The sequence below is a fragment of the Balaenoptera physalus genome, assembly GCF_965194825.1.
Source record: "Balaenoptera physalus genome assembly, contig: SUPER_7_unloc_4, whole genome shotgun sequence".
NCBI classification, from domain to species: Eukaryota; Metazoa; Chordata; class Mammalia; order Artiodactyla; family Balaenopteridae; genus Balaenoptera; species Balaenoptera physalus.
The window spans coordinates 144,891-162,171 of record NW_028126531.1 but is presented as its reverse complement, the minus strand read 5'-3'; the positions used below and the strand labels follow the sequence as shown (position 1 = coordinate 162,171).

The window sequence follows — 17,281 nt, the reverse complement described above, 5'->3', positions numbered from 1 at the left end:
TCTGCCTCTTCTCCCCCAAATATATCCCATATAAAAGGGCATAGAAAGAAGAAATATAAATCTATGTTCAATAAAAATGGGAGCCATCTACCAAACTGAAGCACAGAATATGAGGACTAGCCACTAAAGGTAGTGAAAATCAAGCAAGAAAAAAGAAAGAGCATCCCCGTGGCTACAACTCTCAAAGCTTGCACAATTCAGGTCTCCAAAAAAGGTGATTCAGCATGAGTGGAAAAACCATCAAGCTCTGATTTTGAACAAAAGGAATAGGGTTAAAAGGCTGGCAGCATACACTTCCTTAGGATTGGTCCGATGATGCAAAGTAGCACAACAGAAAAGGCTGAATGAATACCTACAGATATGCCATATTTGCAGGAAGCAGTCTGTCCTTGAGGCAGTGCAAAAAGACACCTTGAAATGTGAGCAGCCTGACAGTGTCAATCTCTGTTGGCTTGGGAGAGGGACAGGCTATGATGACTCATAAAGAAATACAAGCCTGTGTCATATGGAGCTCCCAGGAAGAAGTGAGAATGCTTGCTAAGGTGAAATAGTGCTTAGTGGAAACTACCTAGTCCAGGAAGTACTGATCTCCTTCACAAATAAATAAAATTCGAAAGATCAAGCTTCTGTATAACTATATAAGAATTTTTAAGATGAAAATAGAAAAAACAAGGGACAATTGAATCACACTGACAGGAAAAATAAAGTAGATACAAATAATGAATAAAATATGACCGTGAAATCAGAGGAATGGGTGAAACCAAGAATTTAAGGCAGAGATACAAAAAAGAAATACCCACCAAATAACTAACAAGATGGAAACATGAAGTGACCAGTTCAAGATACTAGTAAAGTGAAACATTAAACTATCACAGTCCCACTGAAGGCAACACAAAGAAAAGTAGACACTGGTGAAAACACAGTAACAGATCTGGATTTATCAGTAAGAAATGACAAGTGAGAACAAAATGAAATAAGAAATAATCGAGTTGAATGTACTAGAGCATTCCAGTTCCAGAAATGGAAGAAACAGCATAGTCTAAAAACCCACGTGCTATAAAAGATCTGGATACTGAATACATTGTCCTATCTCAGAAGAGACGTGAAAACTACACACACACACAACAGTACATCTGGAACTGAAACTACAAAATCTAAAATTGAATTATCTTGTACAGCTTTAACAAGCCTCTTGATGTTCCTTGCTTCCTGGTATTCAGACCCTGGTGTAGTCCTCTTTCATATTATACCAGTGTTGGTCTATGTAAAAAATAGCATATGGTATAAGTGATGGTATGTCACTTCTGAGATTAGTGTATAAATGATACCCATTTCTATTTCCATTATTCTCTCTCTCTCCCTTTCTCTCCCTCTCTCTCCCTCCCTCTCTCATCACTCACTGTGAGGAAAGCAAACTGACATATTATAATCAGCCCTGTGGAGAGGCACACATGTTAAGGAACCTAAATCTCTGGCGACAGCCAATGGGGAACTGAGGGCTGATAACAATCATGTGAGTGAAACTGAAGTGGATTCACCAGCCCCAGTCAAGCCTGGAGATGACTGCATTCCCAGATGAAAGGTTGACTGCAATCTCAGGAGAGATTGTGAGCCTGAACCACGCAACTAAGCCATATGATACATGTTTCTATTTTAAGCTGTTAGATTTTGGAATAATTTGTCATATAGTTGTATGTACCTAATACAACTTCAAATGGAACACAGAAAAAGAAAATGTCAATAAACATATCCAAAAATGTTATCCAAAATAAATCATGGGGGAAGGTGGAGCAAAAAATCCCCCCAAATCCTCAAAGTATTAGGACATATGGAAAAACATCACGTACTCTAACTTATGTGCAGGTTGGAGGCCCAGAAAAAACTGGGGCTGGGAAGTGACAAAAAATTTCAATAAATGGCTGAATATATTCAAAATTTTAGGAAAAAACATCCTCAATTGCAAGAAGGTCAGCAAGTACTGCATACATTTCTAAATCTGTAATTAATTCATGGCCAAATTGATAAAAAAAGCAAATTCTAAGCCAAAATTCTAAAAGCAAATATAGAGGGAAAAAACTTAAAATACAGGAAAACAATTACGAACAATGGTAGCTGAACATCTCATTAGAAACAATGCAAGTCAAGGCAAAAGAATGACATTTCTAAAATATGAAAAGAAAAAAGTCAACTTAGAATTGAATATTCAGTGCAAATATTCTTCAAAGTTGAATTAAAATCAACATTTTCAAATACATGAATGCTGAGAGAATTCTGTTGGAAAATCTGCATTTTAAGAAATTATAAAGACTTCAGGCTGAAGTGAAAATATATCAGTTGGAAACAGATCTAGAAATGGCAAATAAGTAGATAATTTTATGAATTGTTTTTGTTTTCATTTTCTTTTCAAAAAATTTTTGAATGATATTTTATTGTTTAAAGTGAAAACAATAAAATTTTGTTTGGGGGTTTCTATCAAAGGTAGAAGTAAAATATATAGCCCAATGACACACAGGACCAGAGTGTGGGCAAATGGAATTATTTTATTGTAAGTTTACTATCTTAAACATAAAGTTATATAATATAATTTAAAGATAGGCTGAAGTGAGTTAAAGATGGATGGATAAAGAATATGTTGCACATATGTACAATAAAATTTTACTCTTTTGAGCTCTACTATAAAAGAAGTAAAGAAGGAAGTATAGGTAAAAATCTCATAGTTTAGGTAAAGTGCAATACTAAAATAATGTTCAAATAATTTACTAGAAAAAAGGATAGAAGTAACAATAAAATGGAGGAAAGAGAAAGCAATTAACGAGATAAGAGACAACACAACCATATGAATAATTACACTAAATGTAAATGGAGTCAACATTCAAAATACTATAATTTTTTTAAAAAGATGAGAGATAGATATAGATAGATAGATTTGATTAGATTAGATTTTTTAAACATCTTTATTGGAGTATAATTGCTTTACAATGTTGTGTTACTTTCTGCTGTATAACAAAGTGAATCAGCAATATGTACACATATATCTCCATATCCATTCCCTCTTGTGTCTCCCTCCCACCCTCCCTATCCCACCCTTCTCGGTGGTCACAAAGCACCGAGCTGATCTCCCTGTGCTGTGCAGCTGCTTCCCACTAGCTATCTATTTTATATTTGGTAGTGTATATATGTCCATGTCACTCTCTCACTTCATCACAGCTTACCCTACCCCCTCCCCGTGTCCTCAAGTCCATTCTCTACATCTGCGTCTTTATTCCTGTCCTGCCCCTAGGTTCATCAGAACGATTTATTTTAGATTCCATATACATGTGTTAGCATATGGTATTCGTTTTTCTCTTTTTGACTTACTTCACTCTGTATGACAGACTCTAGGTCCATCCACCTCTGTATAAATAACTCAATTTAGTTTCTTTTTATGGCTGAGTAATATTTCTTTGTGCATATGTGCCACATCTTCTTTATCCATTCATCTGTCGATGGACACTTAGGTTGCTTCCATGTCCTGGCTAATGTAAATAGTGCTGCAATGAACATTGTGGTACATGACTCTTTTTGAATTATGGTTTTCTCAAGCTATATGCCCAGTAGTGGGACTGCTGGGTCATATGGTAGTTCTATTTTTAGTTTTTTAAGGAACCTTCATACTGTTCTCCATAGAGGCTGTATCAATTTACATTCCCACCAACAGTGCAAGATGGTTCCCTTTTCTCCACACCCTCACCAGCATTTACTGTTTACAGATTTTTTGATGATGACCATTCTGACTGGTGTGAGATAATACCTCATTGTGTTTTTGATATGCATTCCTCTAATGATTAGTGATGTTGAGCATCCTTTTGTGTGTTTGCCGGCAATCTGTACATCTTCTTTGGAGAAATGGCTACTTAGGTCTTCTGCCCATTTTTGGATTGGGTTGTTTTGTTTTGTGATATTGAGCTGCATGAGCTGCTTGTATATTTTGGAGATTAATCCTTTATCTGTTGTTTCAATTGTAAATATTTTCTCCCATTCTGAGGGTTGTCTTTTTGTCTTGTTTATGGTTTCCTTTGCTGTGCAAAAGCTTTTAAGGTTCATTAGGTCCCAATTGTTTATTTTTGTTTTTATTTCCATTTCTCTAGGAGGTGGGTCAAAAAGGATATTGCTGTGATTTATGTCATACAGTGTTCTGCCTATGTTTTCCTCTAAGAGTTTTATAGTGTCTGGCCTTACATTTAGGTCTTTAATCCATTTTGAGTTTATTTTTGTGTATGGTGTTAGGGAGTGTTCTAATTTCATTCTTTTACATGTAGCTGTCCATTATTCCCAGCACTTATTGAAGAGGCTGTCTTTTCTCCATTGCATATTGTTGCCTCCTTTATCAAAGATAAGGTGACGATATGTGCATGAGTTTATCTCTGGGCTCTCTATCCTGTTCCATTGATCTATATCTCTGTTTTTGTTCCAGTACCATACTGTCTTGATTACTGTAGCTTTGTAGTATAGTCTGAAGTCAGGGAGCCTGATTCCTCCAGCTCTGTTTTTCTTTCTCAAGACTGCTTTGGCCATTCAGGGTCTTTTGTGTTTCCATACAAATTGTGAAATTTTTTGTTCTAGTTCTGTGAAAAATGCCATTGGTAGTTTGATAGGGATTGCACTGAATCTGCAGATTGCTTTGGGTAATACAGTCATTTTCACAATGTTGATTCTTCCAATCCAAGAACATGGTATATCTCTCCATCTGTTTGTATCATCTTTAATTTCTTTCATCAGTTTCTTATAGTTTTCTGCATACAGGTCTTTTGTCTCCTTAGGTAGGTTTATTCCTAGGTATTTTATTCTTTTTGTTGCCATATGATAATCTCAATAGATGCAGAAAAAGGTTTCAACAAAATTCAACACCCATTTATGATAAAAACCTTCCAGAAAGTAGGCATAGAGGGAACCTACCTCAACATGATAAAGGCCATATATGACAAACCCACAGCCAACATTGTTCTCAGTGGTGAAAAACTGAAACCATTTCCTCTAAGATCAGGAATATGACAGGGTTGCCTACTCTCACCACTATTATTCAACATAGTTTTGGAAGTTTTAGCCACGACACAATCAGAGAAGAAAAAGAAATAAAATGAATCCAAATTAGAAAAGAAGAAGTAAAACTGTCACTGTTTGTAGATGACATGATACTACACATAGAGAATCCTAAAGATTCTACCCAAAAACTACTAGAGCTAATCAATGAATCTGGTAAAGTAGCAGGATACAAAATTAATGCACAGAAATCTCTTGCATTCCTATACACTAACGACAAAAAATCTGTAAGAGAAATTATGGAAACACTCTCATTACCATTGCAACAAAAAGATTAGTTTTTTAAAATCCCAACTACATGTTGTTTACCAGAAATGTACTTTGAATACAAAAACACAGTTTCAAATTAAAAGAATGGAAAAATATGTACCATGCACACACTAGCTATGAGAAAGATACTGTTAATACTTAAAAACCAGACAAATAATTAAAAATGGAATATTGCCAGGGATAAAGAGAAATATTTCATATTGATAAAAGGATTCATTTTGTAAAAAACTGTGTATGTATCTTACAATAGAATTTTATAGTAACTGAAGCAAATATTGATAGGACTAAAGAGAGAAATAGAAATGTGGAGATGTGTAAATTTCAGAAGAAATTGATGAGAGGGTCAAAAATGGTTGCCTCTGAAGAGAAGGCTGAGAAAAATGAAGGGAGTGTTCTAACTATCTCTCTTCTATACAAAAATATCTATATATGATAATGAGACAATAAGAGTTTTATTTTAGTATTTATATGTAATATATAATGGTTCTTGTATTAAGGTAATTTTTTTAAAAAACTAATTTGAGAAAAATATTCAAGGACCAGTCATGGTGACAACAAACATCATTTCTGTTCCAACTAGCATACTGTTTCTGCTCAATGGAAAAACACAAAACGAAGAAATATGTGGTTTGGACAAACTACTTCATTCACAGATTTTAATATTATATAGTTAACTCCATAGAAACTAACAACAAATTATTAAATTTAACAAGAGATACTATCAAGATTGAGGTTAATAAATAATACAATTGCATTTTAACAAGGAAAAATGAGAATATTATCTAATATGATACAAATAATAAGATACTCAGGAATAAATATAATTTTAAGAGTACAATAAGTTTATGAAGTAAATTATAAAACTTTCTTTGGAAAACACTAAATAAAACCTAAACTACTGAAAACAGATATTATGTCTATGGATAAGAAGACTCAGTATTGAGTATATGTGTATATGTATATATATATACATTTAGTAGGTAGATAGATATTTATCCTTCCAATTTCTTGGTATGTTCAATGCAATTTCAATACAAGTCTCAATAACATTTTCCAAATACTCCAACAAACATATTTTAAATTTTAGTTGGAAGGATAAAGGAAAGACATTTCTGAAAAAAATAAAAATTGGGGGCTCCCTGCCTTACAATACAAGAAGATCATTTCAATTTTATGGACATGGAGATTAAGTAAATGAAAGAGGTAGAGAACTCAGACACATACCCACAGGTCAAAGAAGCTCAGAGAAAACCAAGCAGCATAAATACAAGAACAAACAAACAGACCTATGCATATCATATTTAAACTACTGAAAAACAAAGGCAAAGAGAAAAGGGTAGACAGAGGGGGCAAAAACACATCGCCTACAAAGGAACAAAGAAATAATTACAGCAGACTTCTTGTCAGAAATCAGTGAGGGAAGAAAATAAAGTGGCATCTTTAGGATAATGAAAGAAAAAAAAATGTCAACCTATAAATCTATATATAAATCTCTCCATAATTTGAAGAGAATATCCTCCAAAAATGAAGAAGAAAAAAATAATCAGACATTCTCAAACAAACAAAAACTGAAGGATTTAATTCCCAGTGTATCTAACCTACAAGTAATGTTAGTGGAAGTTCTTTAGATAGCATATTATTTGTTTTAAAAAAAAAGAATTTGGATCTAGAGAAAAAAAAATAAAGACCATTGGAAATGGAATAAATGGAGAGAATATATATATTTTTTATTTTTAATTGTTCTACTTGATAATTGCTTGTATAAAATAATAATTATAAGAATGTATCAGATTTTTATAGTATATGTAAAAGTGAAATATATGACACAAAGGATAGGAGGCATGAATTTAGAGTATACTGTTATAAGGTCTTTACACAACATGAAAAGTCATATGACATTAGGTGAAGGTGGATGTAGAATACTTTAAAACGTGTATTTAAAATCCTAAGGCAACAATACAAAATATTTTTCAAAGAAGTTATAAATTATGAGATAAATGGAAATATTTTAAAATGCTCACGTTAAAGATAATCAGATAAAATAAAAAAGCAACTTAGGAAGGTTAAAAAGTAAAAGGAGTGAGAAATATATACCATGAGAACACTGATAAAAAGAAAGCTGGTGTAGACATATTAGTTTGAAACAAAGTAGAGTCCAGAACAAAGATAATCAGGGATAAAGAGGTCAGTTTTCCAAGAAGACACAAAATAATCCTAAATCTGTATGCACATAATAGCAGAGGAACAAAACACATGAGGATATCTGTGAAAATGGTGGAGTTAGCTTTAAGGGCCCATCCCTCCACAGAAACATAAAACAACCAAGAAAAACTGTCAGAATCAACTTTGTCAGAACTCTGGAGAGCAGCCAAAGGTTTACAGTAACCAACCACATAATGAATCAAAAATTACAATGAACTGAAAGGAAATGAAATGAAAATTTAATGTAATTTAAAGGGGCAACTTAAAAAGGTGGTAGCAAGAGTAGTAGTAGAAAGGAAGAGCTAAGTGATAGAATGAATGTGTATGTCTCCCAGGAAGATACTCCCTGGTCTTTGATTGGACTTGGCAGCATTCTGAAAAGTCCTGGGCAGATACTAGGGAAACTACTCAACAACTCATCTATAAAACCTCTCTTGGGTCCTTTCTTTTTAGAGATGGTCTATTGCTGATTTCAGATCATTCCAATTCTGACTTTATCCCCCAATGTTGGGATTGTCCTCTGAGAGCCTTGTCAACCAAAAACGCTATATCTGACAAAACTGTCCTTCAAAAATGAAGAAGAAATTAAAACATTCCTACACAAACAAATGCTGGGGGCATTGCTGTTTGCTCACCTCCCTACAAGAAATGCTAAAGGGAGTTCTTCAGCCTGAAATGAAAAGACACTGGACAGTAACTTAAGACCATACAAAGAAATAAAGAACTCTGGTGAAGTAATTACATAGGTAAATATAAATGTCAATATTATTATATTTTTGGTTTATAACTCTTCATTTTATTTCCTATATGATTTTTAAATGCATAAAACAATAATTATACATCTGTCTTAATCAGTACACAATGTATAAAAATGTAATTTTAGACAATAACTTCATAAAGGAGGAGACACAACTATTTATATAGGTTCAGAGACTTTGTATCGTATTGAAGCTAAATTGACATCACTTCAAATTAGATTGTTATAAGTATAGTATGTTAATTGTAACATAAATATGTATGTTAATGGTAACCACTAAGAAATCATCGAAAACTATACAGGAATGAAATGAGAAGAACAGAACAATATTACAAAGTATGCATTCTACCTCCTCTAGGAGGTGATGCTTAATTCCTCCCACCAGCACCTCCCCCCACCTTGAGTATAAGCTGATTTAGCAACTTGCTCCCAAAGAATAGAATGGAACAAAACAGAAGGAGGGAAAAAAAAAAAAAACTTTACCATGGATAAACCTGGAAAACACTACTCTGGCCAGGTGATCAAGGAAAACATCACCAGTGACATCTTATTATCATGTACCCCCTAAGATGATGCAATATACAGGGTCCTTTACATGTGTAGTAGTCTTCCCCAAAATGTATAACCTCGGTCCAATCACAAGAAAACATAAAACAAACACGAATTAAGGGAATCTCTATAGCATACCTGACCAGTACTTCTCAAGGTCATCAGCAGCGAGAAACTGCCACAGATCAGAGGAAACAAAGGAGTTATATGACAACTAAATGCGATGTTCTATGCTGGATTGCAAATGAGAACAGAAAAGTGCACTAGTGGAAAAACTGATGGAATTCGAATAAAGTCCACATTTTAGTTAACAGTGTTGTATTATTATTGTCTTAATTTTGGCAAAAATGTACTGTGGTCACTAACATTAGGAGAAACTGAATGAAGGGTATATGGCTATACTTGGTACTATCTTTGTAACTTTTCTGTAAATATAAATGTATTCTAAACTTCAAAAGTCTTTAAAAAATGGTTTGCCATCGGAGAAAAGGATTGACTTCCTGTGAAAAGGAACAACATATGCAAAGACCTGGAGGAAAGCGAAAATATATCTTGTTCATGTAATAGTGAGGAAAATGGCCTTGTTGGAATAGAGGATGCATGAGAAGTAGGCATGGTAGTTGAGATGAAAGAGAGTTTTGAAGGCTAGGCTGAGGAGAATGTGGCTGAGAGAATCAAACACCACACCCTGGGGAAGGCACAAAGCAAGTCTGAGCCTGGCCAAGGAGTGAGATTTCTCTGGGTACCATAAATCTCTCAAGACCTCCTCTCCATCACTCAGCCCACTCATTCCAAGACAACTGTTCTCTATTGTGTGCTGGGCCCTGGACTGGGCAGGAGGACAGAAGGACAAAGCTTTGTCCCCTGGAGCCACATCACCTGGAGAGAGCCACAGAGTCAGGCCTGAGTCAAAGTGACTGGGATGATGGGATGTGTGCCAGAGTGAGAGACAGAGGGGTGAGAAGGAGCCAAGCGCTGGGTGGAGGCAGGGAGGGCTTCCCAGGGGAGGTGATGCCTGTGCTGAGACATGAAGGGGGAGCAGGAGCTGGCCAGGTGTACGAGAAGGAGAAGGTTCCTGAGAAGGAAATGCTGTGATTTCCAAAGAATGGGGTCTGAGGCTAACTTGTGGAACGACAAGCAATTTCCAGAATAGAAGACTCTCACTATGGTTCCATGACAGAAACTGACCCAGTCTCACTTTATAAAGTAAAATGATTCAGAATGTATTGAACATTTTGCACAGGCTAAGAACAAAATTTCACACTTACCACCTGAAACAATATGTTTTAATTATTAAGTAAGCATTAGGGAAATAATTCGAATTTCACTGACTAAAAGAAAAAAAAAAAACTCACACAATTTAAAAACATAAAAGAATTTAAAGCAAAACACTTTGGACATGGAAACTGACTCCCACAGGGTAAGAAGAAAAGAGGAGGAAAGTAAATAGTATTCTAGGAAAGTTCTCAACTTTTCTTAAATATAAGCACTGCACTGTGCAGTGATTTTTTGCTAAGTGACTTCTACCTAAATACAAACTGATAAAAATTGGAGAAGCTACCTAAGGTAAGAGTCCTGGAGCAGCTTGGATTTAAAAGTAATAATAATAAATGCAAAATGCGAAACTTGTTTTTAGGCAAAGACACCGGAAAAAAAAAAAAAGTTACTAACTGTGATTCTCTATAATTACTGACCAGAAAACCATGCCCATGCCACTTTGGAGCCCTTCCCCTGACAGCCCTCTAGCCTCCCTGGCTCTGCTCTGAATCAGGCTCAAGCATACAGTAGCCACAGTGAGGACCACTCAGATTCGTCAGGCAGCACACATGCCTACACACACCCCAGAACGCAGACAAATCCAAAACAACCCAGTAATTAAATCTGGAGAGTCAGGCAACCATCATCTGAGACTCGTAAGTATCTGGCAAGCAGATCGGCCAGTGACAGTGCATCAGACAACAGCTGTCACCTGCTATAATTATTTTGGAACTATCTTTAAATCTCTAAGAACTAACATTGAGTGACCAATGCAATCTTCTGTGACAGAATGCAAGAGACAAGCCCATTTTGATGAGAAGGAATATCACACTTTACGCTGAAGAGCAGTGGCCATTGGCACCCAACAAATCTCATTCATCCTTCAGCTTGAGGAAGAGACACTGGACAAAGAAAAGGCTGTCCCCAAACTGTCAATTCTACACATTTTGCCCATCACAAGCCCAGCCCTATTGGAGGAGTTAATTTGTTCAGTCTATTCTCCACAGTGACAGGACAGATGACTTTCCAGGATCACTATAACATGGGTGATGACCACTCACTACCACTGTTTTACCAGAACTTTCTGTCCCCTGTGTCTGAAGCTATGTTAGATGGTGCACACAATATACACAGCAAACCACTTTTAGCATATGGGGATGTCTACTTGAGTGAGAAATGCTAACTAGCTCAGTCCCAGTGTTAGAGCATGACTCCCCTAGGGATGTTGACGATGGCTATTCCAAACTCTCAGATCCTCTGGAATCACACCATGTTTCCTATCCTAGTGTCTTCCTGGCCCTAGTCCAAAACATGCTGCCCAGTCCTCCCAGGTACCAGTCCCTAAATGCCTGTTGATCTTCATACCCTATCAAATCCCCCAATACTTCCTTTGTGGCACTTCTGTCAGCCCTTACAGGTGTCAACTGTTCTTCAGAACACAAATGCATTGCAAAAAGGAAGGTTAGCGTGGAGTAAACATCACACATTAGAGAACACTTTCAACATCAGAAACAGCCATGGGGGGCTCAGGAGCAGAGAACAATCGCAATGAGCTACATTTATACTCAGGCCAAGTTTGCAATGGCTTGCACATTGGTTTTCATTGGCTGAGACTGTAAGACAGCAGTCAGAAAGAGGGGAAATTATATATATTATTTTTCTTTACATAAAGAGCCCAGATCCACGAGTGACCCTTTGGAAAAGAAGTACCAGGAATGTCAAGTAACTTGGTCACTTAAATGGTTACAGTCTGAAATAGGAGCAAGAAATACACTTGTGTTACCTCCATAGATTTGGTTACTTGTTAGAAAGTACCAATACCAGTGACCATGTGTGTGACGTTCAGAGCCTGGCACGTGCGTGGGCACACGGCAATAGTCTCATGTCTTTACTTATTAAATCTAGAGGGAAAACTGCTGACACAAGGTAGGGTATCAATTTATCCAATTTAAAGTTTCTGTGCCAAGAACTGTGGTTTCCTGTGAAATGGGAGTGGGTGTCAGATATACTCCTCCTCTGGAATATCTAAACAATTGAAAGGTAAATCAATAGAAAATGTTTAAATTATAATTTGTTTTAAATTATCTGAAGATTTATAACCACAGCTTTCTCAAATAATTTAAACATGCACATGGTGGTTACAGGCATGGGCTTTGGGGTTCATCAGTAGACATTACTTACATTCAGGTTATACGTGTATGAGGTGGGTAAATGGGGAAAATGAGGTTAATGGGTTAATAAGGCTGTCTTAGACTTGTTCTGAAGATTAGAGACCACAGATTGTGTCTGCAACATAGAGAGCACTAAATAAATACTGGTAATTCTTATTCTAGAAAACATTTTCTTAATTAAAATGCATTCAACCTGTCTCTGGTCTAAAACGGATAGATTAAAATAAAATGTAAAAGCCTGAGGAATCTGTAAAAATAAGTTCCTCAAAGTTTGATTTTACAAGGTAAAGAGAAACCCAAGAACTGTTTTCCATTTTGCAGAGTAATCATTTGAAGCTGTGGCTATACAAACATAGACAGAAAATCAATAAATTTATTTATAAGGAATAAATGTGCTATAATTCGGAAATTCTCAGAGAATACACCAAAATTAAAGTTAGTTAAATCGTGAGATTCTTATTTCCCCTAAAAATAGATTCTTTTTTGACAATCTAGTCATCATGGGTTATCTTTTAAATTGTTATGATGTCAGTGCATCTTTATGTGGGCACAGATACAAGCTCCTTGCCTGATAGTCCTAGGAGCAGAAAAAGTACATAATTAAAATGTTAGAAGCTGCTGTCAATACAAATTCTAACCAAAATTAATGTAAAAATTTCTCTAAAGCTATAATCTGTCAGTGAACATAATCCTACCTCCAAAATTCCACTTAAGTGTAAGCTGTACAAAATTACATCTACTGTTGTTCTTAGTGTGAGGTTCATGGGCAAGTGCACTTGTTCAGCTGCCAGCAGGTCTCTTTCCAAAACAACTCTGCACTCTTTTTGGAGGCCAGCACACCATTCAGCCCCCTCAGTGGAACTGTAGTTTCTTTCACCAAAAGGAAGCTGCACAGGGCAAATGAAAGAGCTCTGGGCTTCACAAAGGAACCTTCTATTCTTTTAAATATTGTTTCAATGAATCTTTTTGCATCTTTTGAGTTTTTGGCCCCCTCTTCTGGACAATCTGTTTCACAACTGCAAATTGCTTCCATAAAAGCTGAGCTGAGTACATGGATGACTGAAATGTTCTAGGCAAAATGAAATCAAAAACATAATTTCCAACAGTTAAGGGTAATTCTATTTCTAATGCCTTAGGAAAACTTGCTTGTCTTTCCAAGTAAATAACTATGCAAAACAGGAGTCAGTTATGTCCTAAGCTTGAGCCTATTTTTCACAGAGGTCCAGAAAGTTTGATTTCCATCTGCAATTAGAGAAGGTCTTGTGCATTTTAAAAATAATGGCATCTGACATTATAGGATGTTGCTAACTTTCAGCCCAGAACTCTGACTACCAACTATTAGCCTGGGGCTCTGTAGATAAGCATTCTGCTGTAGAGAACACAGAGAGAGAGCAAGAAAGGGCTGTAAAATCAGTGTGTCCACACAACCCAAAATACTGCTCATTAGGGACATGAGGTCTGATGATGTAAACCAGGCCATGGTGAGAGCCAATTTCATCAGAACCCTTAGGCCAATGCAGGGCCCACATACATGTACTCCATCAATCTTACACAGGAGCTTCCCAGCATGCCCAAGAAAAGAGAGGCATCATGTATGGAATGCTAGGGTAATGAGGCTTTGAGGAAATGGCTGGGGGTAGGGGTGCGTGTGGTACGCAGGTCAGGGGGCTAGACTCTCCTTCAGGCTCTCCCACCACCTGGGTGCTAGACCTTGGGTATATCTAAGCTTCCTCATGTGTCACATAAGAGAATTGGGTCATAAGTGGTACCTGAGGTTGCTGCTGGCTCCTGCTGTCTACAGGATGCTCAAGCAGATGATTGAGATGAAATGAGCTGTGAAGCTACACAATAACAAAAGTTTGTCCAGTCTTCACATGGCTCCTAGCAACTGGACACATCTGTAAGAACAAACCAAAGACAACACCGGCCAACACAGGACATCCCACTGCATGATGAAATGTGCTCATCACCAAACTCTTAGAATGATTCTAAAAGTCTGGCCTAGTGTTGTGGGGAAAACAGCAAGCCTTGCTAACAGGGTGAGAAACAGCCCAGTGCTGCGCTTTGGCTCTTCTGATTTGGGCAGATTCTCAGACATCAGAAGCACAGTGGTGGGGAGGGGGTGTTAACACCTTCATTAAAAGCCTCATTATAAGCAGGCTCATTGTTCTTGTCAATGCTGTTTGCTAAAAAGTTACTTTTTTTTTAACATCTTTATTGGAGTATAACTGCTTTACAATGTTGTGTTAGTTTCTGCTGTATAACAAAGTGAATCAGCTATATGTATACATATATCCCCATATCCTCTCCCTCTTGCATCTCCCTTCCACCATCCCTATCGCACTCCCATACGTGGTCACAAAACACCGAGCTGATCTCCCTGTGCTATGTGGCTGCTTCCCACCAGCTATCTATTTTACATTTGGCAGTGTATATATGTCCATGCCACTCTCTCACTTTGTCCCAGCTTACACTTCCCCCTCCCTGTGTCCTCAATTCCATTCTCTACGGCTACACTTTTATTCCTGTCCTGCCCCTAGATTCCTCAGAACCATTTTTTGTTTTGTTTTTTTTTAGATTCCGTATATGTGTGCTAGCATACGGTATTTGCTCTCTTCTCTTTCTGACTTGCTTCACTCTGTATGACAGACTATAGGTCCAACCACCTCACTACAAATAATTCAACTTCATTTCTTTTTATGGCTGAGTAATATTCCATTGTATATATGTGCCACATCTTCTTTATCCATTCATTTGTTGATGGACACTTAGGTTGCTTCCATGTCCTGGTTATTGTAAATAGAGCTGCAATGAACATTGTGGTACATGACTATTTTTGAATTATGGTTTTCTCAGGGTATATGCACCATAGTGGGATTGCTGGGTCATGTGGTAGTTCTATTATTAGTTTTTTAAGGAACCTTCATACTGTTCTCCATAGCGGCTGTATCAATTTACATTCCCACCAACAGTGCAAGAGGGTTCCCTTTTCTCCACACCCTTTCCAGCATTTCTTGTTTGTAGATTTTTTGATGATGGCCATTCTGACTGGTGTGAGGTGATACCTCATTGTAGTGTTGATTTGCATCTCTCCAATGATCAGTGATGTTGAGCATTCTTTCATGTGTCTGTTGGCAATCTGTATATCTTCTTTGGAGAAATGCCTATTTAGGTCTTCTGCCCATTTTTGGATTGGGTTGTTGGTTTTTCTGATACTGAGCTGCATGAGCTGCTTGTATATTTTGGAGATTACTCCTTTGCCAGTTGCTTCATTTGCAAATATTTTCTCCTGTTCTGAGGTTTGTCTTTTTGTCTTGTTTACGGTTTCCTTTGCTGTGCAAAAGCTTTTAGTTTAATAAGGTCCCATTTGTTTATTTTTGTTTTTATTTCCATTTCTCTAGGAGATGGGTCAAAAAGGATCTTGCTGGGATTCGTGTCAAAGAGTGTTCTGCCTATGTTTTCCTCTAAGACTTTTATACTTTCTGGCCTTACATTTAGGTCTTTAATCCATTTTGAGTTTATTTTTGTATATGGTGTTAGGGAGTGTTCTAATTTCATTCTTTTACCTGTAGCTGTCCAGTCTTCCCAGCACCACTTATTGAAGAGGCTGTCTTTTCTCTATTGTATATTCTTGCCTCCTTTATCAAAAATAAGGTGACCCTATTGTGAGGAGAAAGATATCTTTTTCCACCCCCTCACTTTCAGTCTGTATGTGTCCCTAGGTCTGAAGTGGGTCTCTTGTAGACATCATATGTATGGGTCTTGTTTTTGTATCCATGCAGCCAGTCTATGTCTTTTGGTGGGAGCGTTTAATCCATTTACATTTAAGATAATTATCAATATGTATGTCCCTCTTACCACTTTCTTAATTGTTTTGGGTTTGTTATCATAGGTCTTTTCCTTCTCTTGTGTTTCCTGCCTAGACAAGTTCCTTTACCATTGGTTGTAAAGCTGGTTTGGTGGTGCTGAATTAGCTTAGCTTTTGCTTGCCTGTAAAGGTTTTAATTTCTCCGTCGAATTTGAATGAGATCCTTGCTGGGTACGTTAATCTTGGTTGTAGGTTTTCCCTTTCATCACTTTAAATATGTCCTGCCACTCCCTTCTGGCTTGCAGAGTTTCTGCTGAAAGATCAGCGGTTAACCTTAGGGGATTCCCTTGTATGTTATTTGTTGTTTTTCCCTTTCTGCTTTTAATTTTTTTTCTTTGTATTTAATTTTTGATAGTTTGATTAATATGTGTCTTGCTGCGTTTCTCCTTGGATTTATCCTGTATGGGACCCTCTGTGCTTCCTGGACTTGATTGACTATTTCCTTTCCCATATTAGGGAAGTTTTCAACTATAATCTCTTCAAATATTTTCTCAGTCCCTTTCTTTTTCTCTTCTTCTTCTGGGACCCCCATAATTCAAATGTTGGTGCATTTAATGTTGTCCCAGAGGTCTCTAAGACTGTCTTCAATTCTTTTCATTCTTTTTTCTTTATTCTGCTCTGCGGTAGTTATTTCCACTATTTTATCTTCCAGGTCACTTATCCGTCCTTCTGCCTCAGTTATTCTGCTATTGATTCCTTCTAGAGAATAATTTCATTTATTGTGTTGTTCATCATTGTTTGTTTGCTCTTCAGTTCTTCTAGGTCCTTGTTAAACGTTTCTTGTAATTTCAACATTCTATTTCCAAGATTTTGGATCATCTTTACTATCATTACTCTGAATTCTTTTTCAGGTAGACTGCCTATTTCCTCATTTGTTTGGTCTGGTGGGTTTTTACCTTGCTCCTTCATCTGCTGTGTGCTCTGTGTTCTCATTTTGCTTAACTTTCTGTGTTTGGTGTCTCCTTTTCGCAGGCTGCAGGTTCGTAGTTCCCATTGTTTTTGGTGTCTGCCCGCAATGGCTAAGGTTGTTTCAGTGGGTTGTGTAGGATTCCTGGTGGAGGGGACTAGTGCCTGTGTTCTTTCTGGTGGGCAGGACCACGTCCAGTGTTGTGTTTTGGGGTGTCTATG

At 36.9% G+C, this 17,281-nt stretch overlaps 1 protein-coding gene across 35 annotated transcripts in view; it reads right to left on the bottom strand.

Moving 5' to 3' along the window:
* Window positions 1-17,281, bottom strand: part of LOC309665293 (uncharacterized protein) — a 325,697-nt gene that overhangs the window by 169,856 nt on the left and 138,560 nt on the right. The window contains exon 8 of one of the 35 annotated variants that reach the window (XR_014266331.1): window positions 10,534-14,183. The exons of 33 other annotated variants lie outside the window; for them this stretch is intronic. The gene's annotated coding sequence lies outside the window, so the exon portion shown is untranslated. Of the gene's footprint in view, window positions 1-10,533; window positions 14,184-17,281 lie in introns of those variants that run through there. One more of the 35 variants, XR_014266332.1, reaches the window with a different exon arrangement.